Source organism: Pongo pygmaeus, chromosome 6, assembly GCF_028885625.2.
Source record: "Pongo pygmaeus isolate AG05252 chromosome 6, NHGRI_mPonPyg2-v2.0_pri, whole genome shotgun sequence".
NCBI lineage: Eukaryota > Metazoa > Chordata > Mammalia > Primates > Hominidae > Pongo > Pongo pygmaeus.
This window is the reverse complement of record NC_072379.2, coordinates 43,728,773-43,750,310: the sequence shown is the minus strand read 5'-3', so window position 1 is coordinate 43,750,310 and position 21,538 is coordinate 43,728,773. Positions and strand designations below refer to the sequence as shown.

General features: G+C 36.0%; 1 pseudogene; it reads left to right on the top strand.

Moving 5' to 3' along the window:
• Window positions 1–11,539: 11,539 nt before the first annotated feature.
• LOC129040832 (T-complex protein 1 subunit alpha-like) lies at window positions 11,540–18,721 on the top strand (annotated as a pseudogene).
• The last annotated feature ends 2,817 nt before the right edge of the window (window positions 18,722–21,538 follow it).

The following is a 21,538-nucleotide window of genomic DNA, read 5'->3' as shown; positions in this document are numbered from 1 at the left end:
GATTAAACGTACAAATAATGTGAGTCTCTGAAGAAGAAAACAAATCAAGAGGAAAGAGCAAATAAGAGAGAGTAATCAAGAAAACTCTCCTTAACTTAAATATGTTATTTGAAACTACATACAAAACCAAGAAAAGCACATACCTGAAAATATTGACTCATAATGACCAGTGCCAAGAAAGTCTAGTAAAATGACTGCACGTTGAAGAAAAAATGTAAAAATCCTTTGAACACCTAGGCATAAAACGAAAAGATTAATAAGGGAAAATATTAGATTATTATTACACTTTTCAACAGTAATGTTTAATGCCAGAAGTAAATGAAGTAACATATTTAGAATACTTCAGGAAAAAAAATGTGAGTCAAGGATTTTTATACCCCAAAAACTCTCTTTCAAGTATAGAGTGCACATACAAACTGTCACCAACATGTAAGAACTCAAACATGTTCCCAAGAGCCCTTGTGAGAAATCTATTGAGTGTAAGTTTTAGAAAACAAAGTGACCAAAGGAATATTGATATAAGAAATGATGGTAAATATAAAACATATAATTACTTATAGAAGTAATTTTAAATTTAAATTTAATACATATTTACACACAGAAGAAAATTTAGCTGTCTTCACCAAAGAGACTTAGGTATAAAGGCCAAGAAAGAAGCAATGATTTTTCCTAATAGTCAAATTTTATCAAAAATATTATTTACCACTAAAAGAAATCAGAACTTCTTGGCTGATTTCAGGTTTGGGGCAAGAAGTGAACCAAACAAGCCTGAAACATCTTGTCGTATGAAGAAGACATTCCTCATATGTCCTCAGACAGTGAGGAAGCCATTCAAAACTTTTAGGGTCACAACAAAAGAACTCAGAAACCAGCTTGAAGAAGCTTCTCTCCACAAAAGATGAAACAATTTGAGCCTCAAAATAAATACAATTTCAACTGACTGAAACTCACAGAATATGTTAAAGTCCATGAGTTTATAATAATATTTCAATCTAATTGGTTTCCTTAGAAGACAATAGGTAATAAATTCATTATTTTTAAAACAGGTTAAATAAAAGAAAAAATCAACCATCTATCCTTCTTCCTGTGTGAGAATTGTACCAGAGTAACAAAATAGTAAATGACATGAAGTACCACTTTATAAAAGTTTTCTAACAAATAAATAAAAAGTAGCGATAGCATTAGAATATGAATTAATGAATTTAGGCATTGAGCACCAACAGCTACTAATATCACAAAAAGACAGACAACTATACGTTTTGTGCCTCCTGATGAAAGAACATCATGCCACCTGTGGTGCTGACAGCAGGATTAAGCAGGATCCAGCTATCAATTTACAAGAAATACTGAGAACAGAGGAACCTTTTAACCTACACCAAGAGAATGCAAAATTTAGACTGAGATAAACTCTTGGGAGGGAAATAAACTGTATGAAAAATAGAAGAATAGGAGAATCACTTACAGATTAAAGGAGACATAAAAACATGTCTATTTGTTAATGGCAAGGCTATCAGCAATTTCTAGGGTGCACATGAGGATAACAAAGCTATGAAGAAAGTAAAGAAGTGAACAACGTAAACTCAGGATAATCATTACTTATTGGGGGGAGGCTGTGATTTTCAATCACACATAAAGAAACTTCTGAAGAGACTATCAAAGTTTTATTTACTGAGTGGTAGTTACAATACTGTTTGATTTATTACTCATTAAATTATATATTATATGTGTTTTTCTATTTCTACAACAAAAAGTTTTGTTAAAAAAAGAAATAAAGTGAAATTTCCTGGAAAAATTAAGAGAGTTACATGGGCATTGAAGCCTCAAACCTCTGAATACTGGAACTTACTAACCCATCAGATAGTTTCAACATAATCCCTATCAGAATCCTAGATGAATTCTTAGTAGAAATTGACAAGTTGATTTTAAAATTCTCATGGAATTGCAAGAGACCCAGAATAGCCAAAACAATCTTGAAAAGGAGCAAAGTAGGAGGACTCATGCCTCCTGGTTTCAAAATGTGCTACAAAGCAATGTTAATTAAGGCAGTGTGCTACTGGCACAAGGATAGACAGATCAGTGGCATAGAACTGATAGAGTCCAGAAACCATGTGTCTGTGGGCCACTGATTTTCAACAAGAGTGCCAAACTCTTCAATGGGGAAAGAATACTCTTTTCAGTAAATGGGTGCTGGGACATGCAAAAGCAATAATTTAGACCCTCACTTCATGCAAAATTTAATCAGAATGGAGTTTAAAATTACAAAAATTAACCCAAAATGGATTGAACACCTACATGTAAGAGGCCAAATGATAAAACTTTTAAAGGAAAACAGAGGTAAATCTTCATGACCTTGAATTTGGCAAAACATTCCTAGCTATAATACAAAAAGCATGAGCAACAAAAGAAGAGAAATACATAATTTGGACTTCGTAAAAATGAAAATCTTTGTGGCTTAAAGGATGCCATTAAGAATGTGAAAATACAACACAAAGAATGTGAGAAAAATACTGGCAAATCATATATCTGATAAGGGAACTGCATCCATAATATATATAGAACTCTTACAACTCACTTGTAAAAAGAAATAATGCAATTTTTATAATGAGCAAATGATCTGAATAGACATTTCTCCAAGGAAAATACACAAATGGCCAATAAGCACACAAAAGGATATGCCACATCATTAGTCGTCAGAAAAATACGAAGCAAAACCACAATGAAAGACTTCTTTATACCCATTACAATGACTAGAATCAAAAATCAGGTAATAGCAGTGTCAGGGAATCCGTGGAGAAATTGGAATGCTCATACTCTGCTTGTGGGAATGTAAAATGGTGAAGCTGCTTCGGAAAACAGCGTGGAAATTCCTCAAACTATAAACACAGAGTTACCTTATAACTCAGGAATTCCACTTTTAGATGTATGCCCAAGTAAAATGAAAATATATATCAAACCAAGAAACTTATACATGAATGCTTATAGCAGCATTATTAATAATATCCAGAGAGAAAACAACCCAAATGTCTATCAACTGATGTATGAGTAAACAAAATGTAGTATATCCACACAACATAATATTATTGAGGCATAAAATAATAATACAAATATATGATACAACATGGATAAACCTTAAGAACTTTATGCTAAGTGAAAGAAGTCAGTCACAAAAGACTACATGCTGTGTGACTCCATTCATATGCAATATCCAGAACAGGGAAATCTAGAGAGACAAAAGGTAGATTAGAAGGTAGATTAGTGGTTGCTGGCTGGGCGCGGTGGCTCACGCCTGTAATCCCAGCACTTTGGGAGGCCGAGACGGGTGGATCACGAGGTTAGGAGATCGAGACCATCCTGGCTAACACGGTGAAACCCCATCTCTACTAAAATATAAAAAAAATTAGCCAGGCGTGGTGGCGGATGCCTGTAGTCCCAGCTACTCGGGAGGCTGAGGCTGGAGAATGGCGTGAACCCGGGAGGCGGAGCTTGCAGTGAGCCAAGGTTGCGCCACTACACTCCCACGTGGGCGACAGAGTGAGACTGTCTCAAAAAAGACAAACAAACAAAAACGAAGAAAGTAGATTAGTGGTTGCTTAGAGCTGAGGGAGATGGGAGGTAGGGGCTAATAGCCAAAGGACATAGAGTTTCTTTTTAAGGGAATGAAAATGCTCTAAAACTGATGATGGTGATGGTTGCACAGATCTGAAAATATACTAAAAACCATTCAATTGTATACTTTAAATGGGTAAATTGTGTGTTATGTGAATTATATCTTAATAAAGCTGGTTTTAAAAAATCAATTGGAATGGACACACAGTGTTTCCAAGCAATGATTACTCATTCTTAAATATGAAAAAAATGGTCAAAAAAAATCTAAACATAAATCAAAGGAACAACATGATATATATTTTAAATTGACCTAGTTATTATTCTCAGAAAATTTTGAGAATGTATTTATCCATGAAACAAGTACAGGATATTAAGAAGCAGAAACAATTCAAGAGATGACTTGGAAGGTGAGGTAAAATAAGTCTACCAAAAACAATCACAGAAACAGGATAAAAAAGAAGGAGGGGGTAGAAATGGCATAGAGAAGCAATCCAGCAGGTTCAACCTCCTGATAGACATCCCAGAAAGAGAGAATTAAGAAAAGGAAGAAAAAGAGAGTGATCAAATAAGAAGAGAAAATAATATCCAAGAGCTGAAAGTCTTCAGATTGAAAGAGGCCGACAAGTGCTCAGGGCAATAAATGATGAAAGGTCCTTACCTAGATGTTTGATGTGAAACTGGAACACTGAAGATAAAGAAAATAGTTACAAACTTTCATAAAGTTAAAAAAAATTTTAAGGCCTCATACACAAAGGAACAGATAGACTTCTTAGCAGCACACTGGATGGTAGAAGATGATGGAGCAATGTTTTTTGTGTTAGGCCATTCTTGCATTGTTATAGAGAAATACCTGAGACTGGATAATTTGGCTCATGGTTCTGCAGGCTTTACAAGAAGCATAGTGCCGACATCTGCTTGGCTTCTGGGGAGGCCTAAGGAAGATTACAATCATGGTGGAAGTTGAAGGGGTAGCAGGTACATCACATGGCAAAAACAGGAGCAAGAGAGCAAAGCGGGAGGTACCACACATATTTAAACAACCAGATTCCACAAAAACTCACTCACTATAGTAAGGTCAGCACCAAGAGGGTGGTGCTAAGCCATTCATGAGAAATCTGCCCCCATAATCCAGTCATCTCCCACCAGACCCCACCTCCAACATTGGGGATTACATTTCAGCAAGAGATTTGGAAGGGGACACACATCCAAACTATATCACCTTCCACAATCATAGCAAATCATTCTCAGCCTTTAGATATATTAAGTAAATATGAGTAAAAGATAAACCATGTAATGGCAACTTGATTTGTCAAGCTTGGGTTGCCTAACACCCAACTTCCTTCCTAATAAAATCCTAATATTTTTATAGATCTTTACCACTCCCTCTTTATACATAGCCTTGGTGGAAGAAAATTCCTGGTTGCTACTTCCCACTGCCCCCTCACCATTACTAAAGCTGAGAGGCAAATTCTTCCTCTTTCTGCCACATGGTATATGCTACAGTATGGGACCATGATGTGGGTTCAACCAAAATAACTCCTCTCCATTGAACCATGAATACAAAGACAAAACAAACTTCTGGAACTCCTTCTCTTCACAGTAATGCCAGCAATAGTAGAGCAGTGGTATCATGGTCTCAGAAAGCTTCTCTTTTCAGGAATTTGATGATATGTGCATATAAGTAAAATGAGGAGAAAACCAAAAAGAAAAACCATATATTAGATTATATAATACAATATATTAGACTAGATTATATACAATAATCTAGAATAATTTATATCCTAATGTTTATAATACATATCTTACATTTATATATCCAGTAATTTACATATATAATTTATTCCAGAATAATTTTCTAATAATAATTTATATTTTAGTATAAATCCACTGTTTCTTTTTCTTTCCTGAAGAAAGAGTAGATCTAATATAGAATATAAATTATACAAGAAGAAATCAGCTGACATTGGAAAATCAGAGAAACCATATAATTTGGAAGTTGGAAAGATTTAATGGCATAATAAAGTAAATGGAGGGTGGAAAAAGAAATCATACTTGAAGTTTAAACAAGAAATATTCTCCATTGAAGGACACAGTGGTTAGGATATTTAATCCACAAAGAAGGAAATGTAATCTTAGTCTATTACTAGGCTTAGAGTATACAACATTTACCTAGTCATAATAATAAAAAATATTTTATTGATTGTAAAATCCTAATATTGACTTGTAGAGAAATCATGGCAGCTTCTATCATATTAACAAAAGAATATGATTCATCTTGTCAACGTAAAAATAAAGATATTCTCAACAGAGATAAAGAAGTAAAAAGGAGTAAGAAGAGAGAGGATTGGCTATCTATGGGATACTTTATTTGGAAGTATTAGGGTGCTTCTCTTACCAAATGAGGGTTCATAAGCTATTTTCTTTGCTTGGTGAAACAAGAAATGGAGGTTTAGGTTGTTTAAAATCACAGAGTTTGTAGGTGAAGTTCAGAACATTGAGATAAAATACATTGAAAGAATTTCTGGAATTCAAGGAAGATGAAATAGATGTAATTTTTCCAATTCCTCTCACTAAGTACAACTAAAACTCCAAAAATTTTATATATATAAAAAATAAGATGACTCTACTACGGAAAAAGAAGACAGATTGGCTAGGGATCACAGGACGGGAGGAATAACACGTTGGAGACCTCTCCAGGTGTTCTTTTTGCCTCATATACTTCAGACTTGGAGATAAAAAAGCCAGAAATTCCATAATGCCAATAGAAGCAGACAAGAAGAGCCCCCAAAAATGCCTACTCTCTCTCTCAGAGGACAGGAAGGGGGCAAATATCAAGAGAGACAACTTTTAGACAATGGCCATCCTACTCGGGCTACCACCACAGAAAACCCGTGGCCCAAACCCATCATACCAGTAGAGGCACATTGGGGAGCCTCATTCATCCTTAGAAGTTTGTAAGAAGAGTGTCAACACCTCTGCCATTTCAGAGTAAGAGAAGGACACATAATGAACCAAACCTTTTTCCCACCCCCTGGTTACAACTACCCAACCCCTTCCCAACCAAACTGTCAGTGGATACCACATAGAAAGTCTGGATTTTCCCCACCTGACAGAAATGAGGTACTCCCTCCTTACTGGTTTAAATTGGGTGGTTTAAAATAACAGAAATGTATTCTCTGACAGTTCTGGAGGCTAGAACTTTAAAATCAAGGTTTCATCAGAGCCACACTCTCTGAAGGCTTAGGGAGAAGATCCTTCCTTGCCTGCTCCTAGCTTCTAGTGGTTGCTGGCAATCCTTAGCTTGTAGATGCATCACTTCCATCTCTGCATCACACCACATTTTGTGTGCCTTCACATCATCTTCCCTCTGTGCGCATGTATCCAAACTTTTCTCTTCTTATGAGGACACCAGTCACTGGCTTAGGGCCAACCCTATGACTCATTATAACTTGATTACATCTACAAAGATCCTATTTCTAAGTGTGGTCACATTCTAAGCTTCTGAGTGGGCATGAGTTTTGAGGGAACACTATTCAACCCAGTGCAGACAACTAAAATAAAATGTTTAAATAAGACCCAGAGTCTTATATTATGAAAATTTTCCAAGTTTCCATGGAAAACTACTCCCATGCCAAGAACCAAGAAGTCTCAAACTAAATGACAAAAGACAAGCAATAGATGCCAACACAAAGGTGACATAAAAGTTAGAATTACGAGACAAAGATTTGTAAGCAGCCACAATAAAAATAACTTAATGAGCAACTAGAAATATGCTTGAAACGAATTTTTTTTAAAAATAGAAAACCTCAGCAAAGAAATAAAAAGTCTCAGTAGAGACTAGAAGATATAAATAAGAACCAAATAAAAATGTTAGAGCTGAAAAATACAATAACTGAAATTAAAAGCTCTTTACATGGGCTGAACAACAAAATGGGGGAAGTGAGGAAATAACCCATTAACTAGAATACAGAACAATAGAAATTACCTAATTTGAACAACAGAAAGAGAAACTGGGAGAAAAAAACTAAAGGAAACAGAGCCCCTGGGGATTTGTGGGACCATAAGAGATCTAACATTCATGTCATCAGAGTTGCAGAAGGAAAGAAGAAAAAACGTGGGGCTAAAAAAGCATTAGCAAAAATAACTGCTGAAAACTTTCAAAACTGACCAAGAGACACAAACCTAAAGAAACTGAGAGAACCCAAACAGGATAAACAAGAATATCCACACCAAAGCACACCACAAGCTTCTAAAAACTAAAAATTATAAACAAAGAAAAAATATTGAAAGCAGTCAGCAAAAAGCAAAAGACATCTTACCTATAGGGGGAAAATAATCCATGCTAATGACAGCAAATTTCACATCAGACACTTTGGAGGTTATAACGAAGTGGCACAATATTTTCACCTGCTGAAAGAAATCAACTATCAACCCAAAATCCTGTATTTATATCCTTCAGAAATGAGCTGGAGATCAAAATGTACTCAGAGGAAGAGAGAATTTGTCATCAGAAGATCAATCCAAAAACAATGAAAATGAAATGATAAAAGAAGAAATCTTGGAACATGAGGAAGGAAGAAAGAATATAGTAAGCAAAAAACATAGGGAAATACAATATACTTTTCTTCTCTTGTTACATTTTTTAATTTATGTTTGACAGTTGAGACAAAATTATAACACTATCTGATGTGGTTAAGGCAATTACATTACAAGCAGAGACGTAAAGAGAAGTAAAGGAAAGTTAGATTTCAATATCTTACTTGCACTAGTAAAATGATGACACCAGCAGTTTGCCACAAGTTATGTTTATATAATGTAATATCTAAAACAACTACTTTTTTTGAATACATAAAAAGAAATGCATTCAAAAACATTATACATAAGTCAAAATGGAATACTAAAAAATAACCCATTGGAAGGCAGGGAAAAGAAAGAAAAACAAAAAAAAAGAGAGAAAGAGACAGAGAAAATAAAATGACATAATTAAAACTTAATACATCAGTAATTACATGAAAGGTAAATGGTATAAATATGCCAATTAAAAGACAGAGTTTGCCACAGCGGATTAGAAAAACATGCACTTACTATATGCTCTCTAGAAGAAATTCAGTTCAAATGTAACAATTTAGGCTGGTTGAAAGTAAAATAATGAAAAAAATTACGCAAACCTTAATGAAAGGATAGCAAGATAAAGTAGACTTCGGAACAAAGAAAATTGCCAGAGATGGAGAAGGATTTTATGTAATAATAAAAGGGTCAATACAGCAAGAACACATAGCAATTTTAAATGTATATGCACCAAAAAGCAAAGTTACCAAATATGTGCAGAAAAACTGGTAGAACTGAAAACAAAAATAGGTAAATCTGTAATATAGTTGGAGACCTCAACAACCTTCTCTCAAAATTTGACAGAACAATTAGAGAAAAAAATCCAAGTGAGACTCCATCTCTAACAAAAAAAAAAAGAAATTACCAAAGATATGGAGCTCAACCACACAATCAACCAACAGGATCTAATCAACATTTATAGAACACTCCACTCCAAAACAGCAGAATATATATTCTTTTCTAGTGCCCATAGAGCATACACCAAGATAGATCACAGACTGGGCCATGAAACAAACCTAAACAAAATTTTAGAAGTTAAAATTATGTAAAGTTATTTTCTAAACACAATGGAATGAAAGTAGAAATTAATGACAGAAAGATTTTAGGAAAATCTCCAAACACTTGGAACTAAATAGCGTGCTCCATGGATCCAGGAGGAAATTTCAAGGAAAATCAAATGGCACATTGAAATGAATAAAATGAAAGCACAACAGGAGACTTCTCATTTCTGGCCAGCATGCAAAAAGCATGGAATTGCCACTCAATCCTAACAAGTAAAAAGCTGGAAAAATGGAAAAATGAACAATTCTTAGATTTGTAAGAGAAGTGAGGTCACAGGGCAAACTACTGGCCCCAAAATCAGGAGAGAGACACGTATAGAGAATTTTAACTTACCAAAGCAGAAACCCATGAGCAGAAACCTCCAAGGGAACCAGTGCCAGGGTGGGAAAACCTGAACTGTAATTAACAAATTGCTGGAAGCTCAATGTGGACAAGTCAGAGAGTTTGAAACTTCAGAGGGATTCAGTTATTGAGGGGCCCCCTACTTTTGTGAGTTTTACCTGCTAGAACTCCACCAGTTTATCAAAGCAAATATCAGATTTTTAAAAATGCCCCCATGCTTACAGCAAGGGAGGGAAAAGTGCCATTTTGAAATATGCCAGAGCGTTGTACTCTTCTTAATAAAGTCTGCCCTCAGGAGAAACTATTTAACCAGAACCTAAACTGCTGGGGTTTCATCAGTGCCTAACTAACTTGGAGGAAGTAAAATTACCAACTCCAGCTGGTTCTAGTCTTCCTGTGGAACAAAGGAAATACACAATTCCAGCCCCCTCCAGCCATATGGTCACACCTAAAGAGGGGAGTGGAACTGAACAGCACTTACGAAGTTCACAGTAAAGAGGTACAGGCTCACTAAAAACTGAGGCCTAATCATAAGTAATTACATTACTTAAGGCCTATTTATAGCAGTTCCCTTGACCCAATACATCATGTCCAGCTGTCAGTTAAAAAATTACAAAACATACTAAAAGGCAAAACACAGTTTGGAGAGATTGAAAAAGCACTAGAACAAGACTCAGATATTGGAAGAAATGTTGGAATTATTAGATGAGGAATTTTAAAACAACTGTGATTAATATGCTAAGTGCTCTAATAGACAAAGTAGAAAGCTACACGAATAGATGGGAAATGTAAGCAGAGAGATGGAAATTCTAGCAAAAAGCCAAAAGGAAATGCTTGACATCAAAACTACTGTAGCAGAAATGAAGAATGCCTTGCCTTTGATGGGCTTATTAGTAGACTGAACACAGCTTAAGAAAGAATCTGTGTGCTTAAAGATGTCTCAGTAAAAACCTCTAAAACTAAAAAACAAAGGGGAAAATAAAACATTTTTAAAATCTGGAATATTTGAGAACTGTGAGAAAACTACAAAAGGCATAACATATGCTTAATGGGAATACCAGAAGGAGAATAAATATTCGAAAAAATAATGATTGAGAATTTTCCCCAAATTAATGTCAGGCATCAAACCCAGATGCAAAAAGCTCAGAGAACACCATGAAGGATAAATTCCAGACAAACTACACCTAGGCATATTATTTCCAAACTACAGAAAATCAATGACTAAAAAAAAATCCTGAAAGAAGCCCCAAGGAGTGGGTGGTGGCCCTTGCATACACAGGAGCAAAGATCATAATTATATCCTACCACTTCTGCTAAGAAACTATGCAAGCAAGAATAGAGTGGAGTGAAATATTGAAAGTGGTGAGAGTGTGAAAATCAGCCTAGAAGTCTGTATCCTGCAAAATTATCCTTAATGTGAGAGAGAAATAAAGACTTACTCATACAAACAGAAATTGAGGGTATTTGTTGCCAGTAAACCTGACTTGCAAAAAACGTTAAAATAAGTTATTTAAGGAGAAGGAAAATAATATGGGTCAGAAACTCATATCTATAGGAAGAAAAGAAGAGCATTAATGAAGAAATTAGTGAAAGTAAAATAAAAACTTATTTTTCTTATTCTTAATTGATCTACATATATATATGCTTATGTTTGCTTAGGTACAAGTAAAATGAATGACAGCAATGATACAAGGGATTGGCAGGAGGCACTAGGATTTTTTGTTATTATAAGTTACTCACACTACTTGTGAAGTAGTATAGTGTTATTTGAAAATAGACTTGGGTTGAGCACTTCTTGGAGAATCGCTCGGGTTCGCTCCACGCCGTCGCAGCCACTGCTGTGGTCGCCAGTCCACCAAGAGGCTGCGATATTGGTTGCCCGGGGTGTGAGCAGAATTCAACGTGTACCGCTGCCATGAAAATGGAAAGGCCTTTGTCCGTGTTTGGGGACCGCAGCACTGGGGGAGGCGATCTGCTCCCAGAAGGTTATGGCTGCAGCTTTGATTGACAATATTGTAAAAAGTTCTCTTGGTCCAGTTGGCTTGGTTAAAATGTTGGTGGATGATATTGGTGATGTATCCATTACTAACAATGGTACACCATCTTGAAGTTACTGGAGGTAGAACATTCTGCAGCTAAAGTTCTTTGTGAGCTGGCTGACCTGCAAGACAAAGAAGTTGGAGATGTAACTACCTCCGTGGTTATTATTGCAGGAAAACTCCTAAAAAATGAAGATGAATTAGTCAAACAGAAAATTCATCCCACGTCGTTTATTAGTGGCTACAGACTTGCTGGCAAGGAAGCAGTTCGTTATATCAATGAAAACCTAATTGTTAACACAGATGAAGTGGGAAGAGATTGCCTGATTAATGCTGCCAAGACATCCATGTCTTCCAAAATCATTGGAATAAATGGTGATTTCTTTGCTAACATGGTAGTAGATGCTGTACTTGCTATTAAATACACAGACATAAGAGGCAAGCCATGCTCTCCAGTCAATTCTGCTAATATTTTGAAAGCCCATGGGAAAAGCCCATGGGAAAAGAGAGTATGCTTATTAGTGGCTATGCACTCAACTGTGTGGTGGGATCCCAGGGCATACCCAAGAGAATTGTAAATGCAAAAATTGCTTGCCTTGACTTTGGCCTGCAAAAAACAAAAATGAAGCTTGGTATACAGGTGGTCATTACAGACCCTGAAAAACTGGACCAAATTAGACAGAGAGAATCAAATATTACCAAGGAGAGAATTCAGAAGATCCTGGTAACTGGTGCCAGCATTATTCTAACCACTGGTGGAATTGATGATATGTGTCTGAAGTATTTTGTGGAGGCTGGTGCTATGGCAGTTAGAAGAGTTTTTAAAAGGGACCTTAAATGCATTCCGAAAGCTTCTGGAGCAACTATTCTGTCAACTCTGGCCAATTTGGAAGGTGAATAAACTTTTGAAGCTGCAATGTTGGGGCAGGCAGAAGAAGTGGTATAGCAGAGAATTTGTGATGATGAGCTGATCTTAATCAAAAACACTAAGGCTCGTACATCTGCATCGATTATCTTACGTGGGACAAATGATTACATGTGGGATGAGATGGAGCATTCTTTACATGATGCTTTTTGTGTAGTGAAGATAGTTTTGGTGTCAAAATCTGTGGTTCCAGGTGGGGGTGCTGTAGAAGTAGCCCTTTCTATATACCTTGAAAACCATGCAACCAGCATGAGGTCTCGGGAACAGACTGCTATTGCAGAGTTTGCAAGATCACTTCTTGTATTCCTAACACACTGGCAGTTAATCCTGCCCAGGAATCCACAGATCTGGTTGCAAAGTTAAGAGTTTTCATAATGAGGCTCAGGTTAACCCAGAACGTAAAAATCTAAAATGGATTGGTCTTGATTTGAGCGATGGTAAACCTCGAGACAACAAACAAGCAGGGGTGATTGAACCAACCATAAAGTTAAGAGTTTGAAATTTACATGCCCCATTCCAAGATGGCCAAATAGGAACACCTCCGGTCTGCAGCTCCCAGCATGATCAACACAGAAGATGGGTGATTTTTGCATTTCCAACTGAGCCTCCACTGGTGACACTTAGGCAAACAGGGTCTGGAGTGGACCTCCAGAAAACACCAACAGACCTCCAGCTGAGGGACCGGACTGTTAGAAGGAAAACTAACAAACAGGAATAGCATCAACATCAACAAAAAGGACATCCACACCAAAACCCCATCTGTAGGTCACCAATATCAAAGACCAAAGGTAGATAACACCACAAAGATGGGGAGAAACCAGAGCAGAAAAGGTGAAAATTCTAAAAACCAGAGCACCTCTTCTCCTCCAAAGGATCACAGCTCCTTGCCAGCAATGGAACGAAGCTGGATGGAGAATGACTTTGACGAGTTGACAGAAGTAGGTTTCAGAAGGTCAGTAATAACAAACTTCTCCGAGCTAAAGGAGGATGTTCGAACCCATAGCAAGGAAGCTAAAAACCTTGAAAAAATGTTAGACGAATGGCTAACTAGAATAAACAGTATAGAGAAGACCTTAAATGACCTGATGGAGGTGAAAACCATGGCACAAGAACTACGTGACATATGCACAAGCTTCAGTAGCCAATTCAATCAAGTGGAAGAAAGGGTATCAGTGATTGAAGAAAAAATTTATGAAATAAATCGAGAAGTTTAGAGGAAAAAGAAAAGAACAAAGCCTCCCAGAAATGTGGGACTATGTGAAAAGACCAAATCTACATTTGATTGGTGTACCTAAAAGTGATGGGGAGAATAAAACCAAGATGGAAAACACTCTTCATGATATTATCCAGGAGAACTTCCCAATCTACCAGGGCAGGCCAACATTCAAATTCAGGAAATACAGAGAACACCACAAAGATATTCCTCGAGAAGAGCAACCCCAAGACACGTAATTGTCAGATTCACCAAAGTTGAAATGAAGGAAAAAATGTTAAGGCCAGCCAGAGAGAAATGTCGGGTTATCCACAAAGGGAGGCCCATCAGACTAACAGCAGACCTCTGGGCAGAAACTCGACAAGCCAGAAGAGAGTGGGGGCCAATATTCAACATTCTTAAAGAAAAGAATTTTCAACCCAGAATTTCATATACAGTCAAACTAAGCTTCATAAGTGAAGGAGAAATAAAATCCTTTACAGACAAACAAATGCTGAGAGATTTTATCACCACCAGGCCTGCCTTAAAAGAGCTCCTGAAGGAAGCACTAAACATGGAAAGGAACAACAAGTACCAACCACTGCAAAAACATGCCAAATTGTAAAGACCATGGAGGCTATGAAGAAACTGCATCAATTAATGGGCAAAATAACCAGCTAACATCATAATGACAGGATCAAATTCACACATAACGATATTAATCTTAAATGTAAATGGGCTAAATGTCCCAATTAAAAGACATATACTGGAAAATTGGATAAAGAGTCAAGACCAATCAGTGTGCTGTATTCAGGGGACCCATATCACATGCAAAGACACACATAGGCTCAAAATAAAGGGATGGAGGAAGATCTACCAAGCAAATGGAAAGCAAAAAAAAGCAGGGATTGCAATCCTAGTCTCTGATAAAACAGACTTTAAACCAACAAAGATAAAAAGAGACACAGAAGGCCATTGCATAATGGTAAAGGAATCAGTTCAACAAGAAGAGCTAACTATCCTAAATATATATGCACCCAATACAGGAGCACCCAGATTCATAAAGCAAGTCCTTAGAGACCTACAAAGAGACTTAGACTCCCATACAATAATAATGGGAGACTTTAACACCCCACTGTCAATATTAGGCAGATCAACGAGACAGAAAGTTACAAGGATATCCAGGACTTGAACTCAGCTCTGCAAGCCGACCTAAAAGACATCTACAGAACTCTCCACCCCAAATCAACAGAATATACATTCTTCTTCAGTACCACATAGCACTGATCCCAAAATTGACCACATAGTTGGAAGTAAAGCATTCCTCAGCAAATGTAAAAGAAGAGAAATCACAACAAACTATCTCTAAGACCACAGTGCAATCAAATTAGAACTCAGGATTAAGAAACTCACTCAAAACCACACAACTACATGGAAACTGAACAAACTGCTCCTGAATGACTACTGGGTATGTAACGAAATGAAGGCAGAAATAAATATGTTCTTTGAAGCCAGTGAGAACAAAGACACAACACACCAGAATCTCTGGGACACATTTAAAGCAGTGCATAGAGGGAAATTTATAGCACTAAATGCTATAAGGAGAAAGCAGGAAAGATCTAAAATTAAGACCCTAACATCACAATTAAAAGAACTAGAGAAGCAAACACATTCAAAAGGTAGTAGAAGGCAAGAAATAACTAAGATCAGAGCAGAACTGAAGGAGACAGAGACACAAAAAAACCTTCAAAAAATCAATGAAACCAGGATCTGGTTTTTTGAAAAGATCAACAAAATTGATAGACTGCTAGCAGAGCTAATAAAGAGGAAAAGAGAGAAGAATCAAATGGATGCAATAGAAAATAATAAAGGGGATATCACCACCGATCCCACAGAAATACAAACTACCATCAGAGAATACTATAAACACCTCCAGCAAATAAACTAGAAAATCTAGAAGAAATGGATAAATTCCTGGACACATACACCCTCCCAAGACTAAACCAGGAAGAAGTTGAATCTCTGAATCGACCAATAACAGGCTCTGGAATTGAGGCAATAATTAATAACCTACCAACCAAAAAAAGTCCAGGACCAGATGGATTCACAGCCGAATTCTACCAGAAGTACAAAGAAGAGCTGGTACCATTCCTTCTGAAACTATTCCTATGAATAGAAAAACAGGGACTCCTCCCTAACTCATTTTATGAGGCCAGCATCATCCTGATACCAAAGCCTGGCAGAGACAACAAAAAAAGAGAACTTTAGACCAATATCCCTGATGAACATTGATTCGAAAATCCTCAGTAAGATACTGGCAAACCGAATCCAGCAGCACATCAAAAACCTTACCCTCCACGATCAAGTTGGCTTCATCCCTGGGATGCAAGGCTGGTTCAACATATGCAAATCAAGAAATGCAACCATAACACATAAACAGAACCAATGACATCACATAAACAGAACCAATGACAAAAACCACATGATTATCTCAATAGATGTAGAAAAGGCCTTCAATAAAATTCAACAGCCATTCATGCTAAAAACTCTCAATAAAGTAGGTATTGATGGAATGTATCTCAAAATAATAAGAGCTATTTATGACAAACCCACAGCCAATATCATACTGAATGGGCAAAAACTGGAAGCATTCCCTTTGAAAACTGGCACAAGATAGAGATGCCCTCTCTCACCACTCCTACTCATCATAGTGTTGGAAGTTCTGTCCAGGACAATCAGACAAGAGAAAGAAATAAAGGGTATTCAATTAGGAAAAAAGAAAGTCAAATTGTACCTGTTTGCAGATGACGTGATTGTATATCTAGAAAACCCCATCATCTCAGCCCAAAATCTCCTTAAGCTGATAAGCAACTTCAGCAAAGTCTCAGGACACAAAATCAATGTGCAAAAATCACAACCATTCCTATACACCAATAATCGACAAACAGTCAAATCATGAGTGAACTCTCATTCACAATTGCTACACAGAGAATAAAATACCTAGGAATCCAACTGACAAGGGATGTGAAGGACCTCTTCAAGGAGAACTATAAACCACTGCTCAACAAAATAAAAGAGGACACAAACAAATGGAAGAACATTCCATGCTGATGGATAGGAAGAATCAATATCATGAAAATGGCCATACTGCCCAAAGTAATTTATAGATTCAGTGCCATCCCCATCAAGCTACCAATGACTTTCTTCACAGAATTGGAAAAAACTACTTTAAAGTTCATATGGAACCAAAAAAGAGCCTGCATTGCCAAGACAATCCTAAGCAAAAAGAACAAAGCTGGAGGCATCATGCTACCTGACTTCAAACTATACTACAAGGCTACAGTAACCAAAACAGCATGGTACTGGTACCAAAAAAGATATAGACACCGATGGAACAGAACAGAGGCATCAGAAATAACACTACACATCTATAACCATTTGATCTTTAACAGACCTGACAAAAACAAGAAATGGGAAAAGGATTCCATGTTTAATAAATGGTGCTGGGAAAATTGGCTAGCCATATGTAGAAAGCTGAAACTGGATCCCTTCCTTACACCTTATACAAAAATTAATTCAAGAGGGATTAAAGACTTAAATGTTAGACCTAAAACCATAAAAACCCTAGAAGAAAACCTAGGCAATACCATTCAGGGCATAGGCATGGGCAAGGACTTCATAGCTAAAACACCAAAAGCAATGGCAACAAAGACAAAATAGACAAATGGGATCTAATTAAACTAAAGAACTTCTGCACAGCAAAAGAAATTACCATCAGAGTGAACAGACAACCTACAGAATGGGAGAAAATTTTTACAATCTACCCATCTGACAAAGGGCTAATATCCAGAATAGAGAAAGAACTTAAACAAATTTTCAAGAAAAAAAAGCCCCATCAAAAAGTGGGCAAAGGATATGAACAGACACTTCTCAAAAGAAGACATTTATGCAGCCAATAGACACATGAAAAAATGTTCATCGTCACTGTTCATTAGAGAAATGCAAATCAAAACACCAATAACAGACAAACAGAGAGCCAAATCATGAGTGAACTCCCATTCACAATTGCTGCAAAGAGAATAAAATACTTAGGAATCTAACTTGCCATCTGACACCAGTTAGAATGGCGATCATTAAAAATTCAAGAAACAACAGATGCTGGAGAGGATGTGGAGAAATAGGAATGCTTTTGCACTGTTGTTGGCAGTGTAAATTAGTTCAACCATTGTGGAAGACAGTGTGGTGATCCTTCAAAGATCTAGCACTAGAAATACCATTTGACCCAGTGATCCCATTACTGGGTGTATACCCAAAGGATTATAAATCATGCTACTATAAAGACACATGCACACGTATGTTTATTGCAACACTATTCACAATAGCAAAGACTTGGAACAAACCCAAATGTCCATCAATGATAGACTGGATTAAGAAAATGTGGCACATATACACCATGGAATACAATGTAGCCATGAAAAAGGATGAGTTCATGTCCTTTGCAGGGACATGGATGCAGCTGGAAACCATCATTCTAAGCAAACTATCACAAGGACAGAAAACCAAACAACGCATGTTCTTACTTATAGATGGGAATTGAGCAATGAGAATACTTGGACACAGGGAGGGGAACATCACACACTGGGGCCTGTCATGGGGTGGGGGGCTTGGGGAGGGATAGCATTAGGAGAAATACCCAATGTAAATGATGAGTTAATGGGTGCAGCAAACATGGCACATGTATACCTATGTAACAAACCTGCACGTTGTGCACATGTACCCTAGAACTTAAAGTGTACTAAAAATAAATAAATAAATTTGAAATTTGCAATGGAAGCTGCAATTACCATTCTTCAAATTGATGATCTTATTAAATTACCTACAGAAAGTAAAGATGATAAATATGGAGGTTATGAACATGCTGTTCACTGTGGAGACCTTAATGATTGATCTGATGTCTCTTTTATTTATAACAATGTTAAATACAATTGTCTTGTACCTTGAGTTAAGTATTATACATTAAAGTACAACAAGGTGAAAAAAAAAATAAAGAAAAAGAAAAAGAAAATAGCCTAGGGTTAGTTGTAAATGTATGTTTCAAACTCTAGAGCAATCACTTAAAAATGTGTTTTAAAAAGGATAATTGATGTGCTAAGAAAGGAGATAAAATGGAATGATGCAAAATGCCCAGTTAAAATTACAAAAGCAGAAAAGAGTAGAAGGAAAAATATGAACAAAGAACAAGGGCAATAAATAGAAGAAAACAGTAATAAACACTGTAGATGTTAATCCAACTATAGCAAAATTACTTTAAATGAGTGATGTAAATGTACAAATTAACAGATGGAGATCAGTGAATCAAAGACAAGACCAAAATATATGTTGTCTACAAGAAATCCACTTTAAATATGAAGAGACATATGGATTAAGAGTAAATATTAATAAGTAGAGAAGGATATACCATGCTAACACTAAGCAAAAGAAAGCAAAACTATCTCTATTCATTTCAGACAAAACAAACTTCATACAAGCATATTTATTAGGAATAAATAGAAACATGACATAATTATAAAGGAGTCAATTCTCCAACATTATATAGCAATCTTTAATGTGTATGAGCCTAACAACAGAGTGTCTAAATATATGAGGCAAAAACCTATGAAACTACAAAAAAAAATAGATGAATCCACTATTACAGTTGGAAACTTCAACACCCTTCTATTGGAAATGAACAGATTCAGCAGGCATAAAATCAGTAAGGATATAGTTGAACTAAAAATACCATTGATCAACTGTATATAATTAACACCTTTAGATAACTTAATGCAACAACAGCAGAGTACACATTCTTCTCAAGTTCACATGGAACCTTCACCAAGATATACCACATCCTGGGCCATAAAACACACCTTAACAAATTTAAGAGAATTAGGAATCCTATAATGTCAGCTCTCAGACCAAAATGGAATTAAACTAAAAACAAATAACACAAAGATAGCTGGGAAATCTCAAAACTTGCAGATTAAACAACACATTTCTAAATAACACATGAGTTGGAAATAAAATCTCATTAGAAATTTAAAAATATTTTTTAAAAGATCAATATTAAAACAAAAGTTATTCTAATTGTGGAATGGAGCAAATGCAGTTATTAGATGAAAATTGATGGCATCTAATGCATATATTAGCAAAGAAGAAAGATCTGAAATCAGTAATCTAAGGATATACCTTAGGAAACTAGAAAAAAAGAGCAAATTAAATTCAAAGTAAGCAGGAAAACAAATTAAAATTAGAGCAGAAATCAATAAAATTGAAAACAGAATATCAATAGAGAAAATAAATAAAACCAAAGCTTGTCTTTGGAAAAGATCAATAAAATTAATATGCCTCTAGTCAGGCTATCTAAGGGGGAAAAAGGATGACACAAATTACTAATATCAGAAATGAAGAAAGATATTAAAAGAATAATAAGGAAATACTAGGAAAAAGTCTATGCCCACAAATCTGATAATCTAGATAAAACAGACCAATTACTTGAAAGACACTATCTGCCAAAATGCACACAAGAAGAAATAGACAATCTAAATAGTCTTGTATCAAATAAATTGAATCAATACTTAATAATCTTCCCAAAGAGAAAGCACTAGGCCAAGATACATTCACAGGTGAATTCTAAAAAACATTTAAAGAAGAAATTATACCAATTATCTACACTCTGTTTCAGAAGATATAAGCAAAAGGAAAGTTTTCTAACACATTCTATGAGGCCAGAATTACCTTACACCAAAACCAGACAAAGATATTACGAGAAAAGAGAATTATAGATCAATATTTTTCATGAACATAGATGCAAAAGTTATCAACAAAATGATAGCAAATCAAATCCAACAATACATAAAAAGAATTTTACACTGCAAACAAGTAGGATTTATTCCAGGTATGCAAGCCTGGTTCAACATTAAAAATATCAAATAATATAATCCATCACAACAACAAAGAAGACAGATTACATGATCATATCAATAGATGCAGAAAATTTATTTGACAAAATTCAATATCCACTCATAATTAAAACTTTCACAACTGCAGATTGCAAACACTGGAGTTATCTGGAGCAGGAAATACATTTTGTGAACAGACTGACTAGAATCCATTGAGTTATCTAGCCAGCAGCTCTGCCTGATAGCAGAGCCCAGCTAGTAATTTTACTAGATATTAGATCCCAGAAAATACACGTCTGGCCAAAATCAGTGGCCCAGACAACTAGAAAACTCACAACAGCTCTGCCTGCCCAGGGTCAGTGAGGGTCATCATCAGTTGTCCCTGCCAGAATTACAGACTACATTAAAGTGAAGGTCCATCCCTAACAAAGAACACCTGTGAAGACCAGAGAGAGGCTGTCATCTCAGATGTTCAGACAACAACACAAGGATGCAGGAATTATGAAGAATCAGGGAACCATGGCACTTCCAAAATAAACTAATAAAACTTCCATGGTGGACCCACAAAAATGAAGATCTACCTATAAAATGACAGACACAAAATTCAGAATAATACTCATAAAGAAGTTCAGTGAACTACAAGAATATACAATAAAAAGTTTAATAAAATTTGGAAAACAATACACAAAGTGAAAAGTTTGACAATGAAATGGAAGCAATTAAAAGAAACAGATAGAAATCCTAGAAATGAAGAATACAGTGACTAAAGTGAAAAATTTAATAGAAATTTAACAGAAAGCTGCAAAACCAGACTTGATCAAATAGA